Source organism: Aulonocara sp. 'chitande type north' Nkhata Bay, linkage group LG20 (genome assembly GCF_057382095.1).
Source record: "Aulonocara sp. 'chitande type north' Nkhata Bay isolate Kocher_YH1m ecotype deep benthic linkage group LG20, A_spYH_male_GT1.1, whole genome shotgun sequence".
NCBI classification, from domain to species: Eukaryota; Metazoa; Chordata; class Actinopteri; order Cichliformes; family Cichlidae; genus Aulonocara; species Aulonocara sp. 'chitande type north' Nkhata Bay.
Window position 1 is genome coordinate 21,314,392 of NC_141363.1, and position 6,000 is coordinate 21,320,391.

Consider the following 6,000-nt stretch of genomic DNA (forward strand, 5'->3'; position numbering starts at 1 on the left):
AAAAGAAAGAAAGAAATGCCTGAACAGAACTACTGTAGGAAAATAACTGGAATATCAACCTAACAAGAGGTTACCGAGAAAAAGTGATACAGCAGTGACCTCCAGTGGCCTCTATTTACATTACATTACATATGTTTTTTAGTTGTCTGGGCAATTAGGCTTTAGATAAATAAAATGCATCTTTCCAGCGGATTTTCAGCAAAGTATGTAAACTCTTTACACCATAAGGACAATAGGCTGAGGCATAACTGTAGTGAGGCAGAGATCAGGGTTTAAAACAGTTTAACAACATTGAGTGAAACTCTAATACCTTGTGTAACCCTACCAGTGCAGCAGCTTTCCTACGCTCCAAGCTCTGCGTTGTGTTGCTTTGTGTTGGATTGGTGTGTGCAGCACAGAGACCAGTCAGACACAAGCTTTCAGTTTGTGGCTGGGATTGCACCATTGCACCATTTATTTAGACACCAGGGCATAAACCACTTCATCTCTGCTGCTGGCCCTTGCAAAGCAATTACAGTAAACACTTTGCTTAAAAATTAAAATATAGTTAAGTGCAACAAAAAAGCAAATTGTTCGAAACATAATCATGTAATTAAGGAACGTTTACAACAATCTCTGGGTCCAGGTGCACGTGTGAGACAAAATGAACATAAAAAGACTGCTAGCAAACTGTAGCTGAAGCGCTAATGCTTTGTCTTGTATTACTGTGCATGAATGAGTGCTCTGTTAACACAGGAAACATAGCACAAAATCGCAGCAGATATTTCCAAACAAAACATAAAACTACAAACTCCTCACACTCTCATCAGACGGTACATGAACATCTGAATACACTCAATGTATACATAATTTGACTGGACATTTTACAAAGTATAATACTTATTTTAAACGAAACTCATGGGGGATGCCACTAACAGTACTCACCTTCTTACAAAGCAATCACACTGAGTCAAGATGGCGCCCACGCAAATGAGAAACTACCGTGTCCTGTGGGGACAAATGCCCCAAATTGCTCGAATTTACAGTGTATACGCAGGTCAAGAGTGTCACCCTGTGATCTATTCAAGTCACTACATTACACTTGAAACTGCCAGGAAACTGTCAACTTGTGTTTTAAGGGGCATCTGATGAAACAAAGCTGAACAGCAGACATTATTCATTAGCTGCTACTTACTTCCCACGTCTGTCATGGTCCTGGGTCATCATCATTTTTGAGTTTGTTAAGCTTTTTGTGATTTTTTGCAAAATAATGAGATTCTGATGTTTGCTGCCTCTGAGTTTTGTAACTTAAGTTCTAGTTCCTAGTTACTGTCTAACTTAGTCAGTCCTCAGTCAGTTCTCTTTGTTCGCTTGCTGTCTCATGTTTGTTTTCTTTGTTTGTGTCAGCCACTTTTGTTCCCCCCCTCGCTCTCTGTCTCTTGGCTTTGTCTGCTCTATATGCTATTGTCTTCCCATGGCAAGTTGCGTGTCTTAGTCTAATTCTCCATGTGTGTTTCTCATACTGTGAAGCATAACTGTGGCATCATGGCCCTGAGTAAATGTGGTTATCCCAGCTGGACCTAAAGAAAGCTCCAGCCGACCCAGGAGAGAAGGACAACTGCTGACTAAACAAAACCCTTAGTGATCCCTTATGGGGCAGGAGTATCGGGATAGTTGAGACGCATTTTTTTCTAAACACTGCGTCTCTGTGGCTTTTAAACCCCCCAAAAATCTGCGCCATGTATAAGTAACTTCTTCAGTCTCAGCTGACTGCAGGTTTCCCCAATCTTATAAACATTTGCACAATAACTGAAACTAGCACCACTGAATGAACAATGGGCTGTGAGGTCAGCTCCTTGATGATTAATATGCAAATTGTCATGACCATTGATCAATAACCACTGATCAAAGACCATTAATGAAAGATCATTGATCAAGACCATTGATAAATGGCCATGAGTACCATTCACAGAGAGTTGGGGAATGGCTGCAATCAGTTCAGAGATGGTCTTTCCCTTTTCACATAAATGGCCTCCATGACTCAAACCAGCGTTCCTCCCTGTCCAGGATGTTACATCCTCATCCTTGAAAGAGTGTCCACTGGCCTGATGAGGTAGCTCTTCTGTGTTGTGCCATCCGCTTCGCCAGAGGTTATTTGGTTTCCCTGAGGGGACCTAAGGGTACATCTTTCTCTATGTTACAATGCTATGATTGCAGCCATTCAACCAAATTTCTCTGAATGGCACTCATGGCCATTGATCAGGGATCTTTAATCAATGGATAATAAAGGCACAAAGGCATGTGCTGTGATGCTCACACCTCTGATGAAGTCTCACAAGTATCAGCTTTCTTTTTATTGCTATAAATATGGATATGTACTGATAAGCAGTGTTGGTCAAGTTACTTGAAAAAAGTAATCAGTAACTAATTACCGATTACTTCCTCAAAAAAGTAATCCCGTTACTCTACTGATTACTTATTTTCAAAAGTAATTAATTACTTAGTTACTTAGTTACTTTTTAAAAACACGATTTACAACCTGAATAGGTGATAGAGCGATAGATCTTTCAGCCCAATTCTACTTTTTCTGCATAATCCATCATACAAAATGTAATCAAATCCAAAAGTCTCTTTTTAAAACATTTTTATTAGTTTTAACCTTTTAACTTTATGGATCAAGCAAAAATTAAATTATATGCAACATTCTCTGACTGGAAGAAATTTGTTTAACATTTAAAATAGGGGTGGGTTTTTATAATCGATTTATCGATTAAAATCGATTCTGGCTTGGATAACGTAAAATTGATTCATTAAAATCCTGAATCGATTTTTTAATATAAATTTATTTTGCCCGAAATGCCAGAATCTCAGGTGAAAGATCACAAAATTTCAACAACCACCAAACAGTTAAGACAGTAAATGAGAGCAGGTACACGGCTTCTGCACAAAGACGTAAACACACAGCGCCGACGGATCAGAATCAGTGAGATGTTGCCTTTCTCAGCTGACGGTCGGGGCTGAAAGCCGACAGCTCGCTGATTCTGATCCGCGGGTCTGCGCTGTGTGTTTATGCCCTTTTTGCACTGATCATACGACTGTTAGTTTTATCTCTCTCCAAACAATATTGACCGAACCAGCAGCAAAAGAAGATCCAAACTACGCTTCACATAAACATCGTCATGAATTCCCTCTGACTTTTGCTGACTTTTCAGGATAAAAATCACACTTCATGCACAGCTCTCTCTCTCTTTTCTGCATTATTCGCTTGCTTGTTACGCACAAGTCTACCGTTGTTTACAGTGCTGTCGGCCGACGGTTTTTTTCCCTTTTACATTCTTCCGAAAAGTAAACCTAATTTCTGCCGTTCAATACTGAACAAATTTAAACTTTTTAAAATTAAGCAAAATGCAAAACGCTTAGCCGTGTCTCTAATAAAACCGCTGTAACTTCAGAGGTGATGTTCATGTGTTGATTAATGGTTTTCTTTCGTTTTTGATGTACTGCAGATTATTTTTATAAAATCCCAGGCCAGGAAAATCACCTTCATGTTTTTCTGTGTTTTATCTTCAGCTACTTTGACACAAAGGCATCTGCTGTGATGCTCACACCTGTGATAAAGTCTTGCGTGTGTCAGCTTCCTTTTAATAGATACAAAAATATGTAAATGTACTGATCTGAATTATAATATTTCTGACTGTCAAAATTTCCCAGATTCAAATCGAATCGAATCGAATTAAATCGAATCGTGGATCGAATTGATTCGGGACCTTGTGAATCGGAATTGAATCGATTCTAGAAATCAGTGACGATACCCAGCCCTAATTTAAACCTATTGTCTGCACATTCCAGCACATAAATTAAAATATTTTTTGTGTTTACACTCAGTCTTTCAAATAGATGCAAGTAAAACACAGCAGAAAATAAATAAAATCAAACACTCAGCGGTCCTGTTGCTCTATTTTCACCTGTAAAGCAGGAGTGGGGTAGGCGGAGGTTTACCCTGGTGCAGGTGTGCCGCGGTCAGTGGAAGAATCCGCGAGTTTCTCTGTGAGTTTCCCATTACGTCGTAGCTATTCGGTGCTTGCTTGGAAGTTTAGGGGTTTTTTTCGCTGTAAAAAGAAGTTTTCTTCCCACGCACAGCGGACACTAATGTTTTTGTCACTTTTTATGGAATCAAACTCAAAGTAAGGTCAGTACTTCCACGCTTTAAACGCTGCACGCTCATACTCTCTCCCACAATCGATATATGATCCATTGTTGATCTGCACACAGCTGTTGTCACGAACGTTGCCCTCGCTTACGTCACTGTCATGAGACATTTTTGCTAAAAAATCACGGTTTTAGTAACGCAGTAACGCAGCGTTCCTACGGGAAAGTAACGGTAATCTAATTACCGTTTTTGCAATAGTAATCCCTTACTTTACTCGTTACCTGAAAAAAGTAATCAGATTACAGTAACGCGTTACTGCCCATCTCTGCTGATAAGTGATCAGAATTATAATATTTCTGACTGCCTGAGGCAAATTTTCCCGATTCGAATCAAATTGAATAAATAAAAAAATAAAAAAACAGAGACCCAGCCCTAGTATAACTTTTAGAACTTAGATCTTAGAACTTTTGGAACTGTAGTAGTGCTGCTGCCCTCTCCACAACAGTTGGAATTAAAAAAATGGCCACTCCACAGACAGGACCACGAATAAGCTACTATACTGCTTAAATCTAGAAAATGGATAGGAGGACAAACATGCGACCTACCTGTGACTGCCGTGCAGTTTAATCAAAACTGCCTGGTTATCTTGAAGAAAGTACATTAGTGCTCAATACGGCACTCGCAGAAGGCAAATGAGCAACGATTGGGGAAAAAAGCATGTGTGGTCCTATATCAATCAATCAATCAATCAATCAATCAATCAATCAAGGCTTTACTCGCCTCTGTCAGCGCGCCCCAGGGTGGCTGTGGCTACAATGTAGCTTGCCATCACCAGTGTGTGAATGTGTGTGTGAATGTGTGGATGACTGGAGCTACGTCCACACGTACACGGGTATTTTTGAAAACGGAGATTTTCCGTTTTCATTTAAAAAAATAATCCCGTCCACACATAAAGGCAGAAATGAAGGAAAACGCTGCTATGAACATGCCAAAGCAACAGGTGGCGCTAGATTCCTAACCGTGCAAAAATGTTGGCCAATCAGAAGTCTAGAAGCCTCGGTGGGAAAAAGTAAACAAAGCTGGGGCATAGAAGCAGAACCGAGTCGTATGTGTGGAGGGACAGTAACTGTGTGTATATGTAAGCATTTAAACACTGCAGAGAGTAGAATTAACAGTAACAGTATTCTAGAAATTCATTTCACCGAAGCAATAACGTGGCGCACAGTGTGACGTCAAAAAATGCGCACACCTTTGACACTGCGTTTTCCGCATTTTCTCCATTTTTCTGTCCACACGTAAATGCAAAATCTGAGTTTTTAAAAATATCCACCCTGGCTGGAGTTTTTAAAAATCTCCGTTTTCAGTGACCAAAAACGCCGTTTACGTGTGGACGAGAGGTGCAAACGCATAGAAAAATCTGCGTTTTCAAAAATACCTGGTTTGTGTGGACATAGCCTGGATGTGTAAAGCGCTTTGTGGTCTTTAGGGACTAGTAAAGCGGTATACAAATACAGGCCATTTACATGCAGGTTGCCCTGCAGTGAAATGGCCTGTACTTGCCCCCCCCCAGTCCAAACATACACAACTTATGTTGTGTTTGAAAATAAAAGTTGGGCTGATTTTAACATCATTACAAAAAGTGTAGTTAATTATTTTTAATCATATTCAGATTACCACAAATTGTTTTTTTCATTTAGTTGAACTTGAAATGTTTGTCAGTAGGTAAACAATTAGTATTGTACAGTTGGAAATATCAAGTTATTCTTAATACTGCAGACTTGCAATGAATAAGTTGTCCTAACAGTCATCTTAAGTAAGCTTTACTTTTTTTTTTTGAGGCAACGAGTTTACATAGTTTTGAGTTCTGTGAA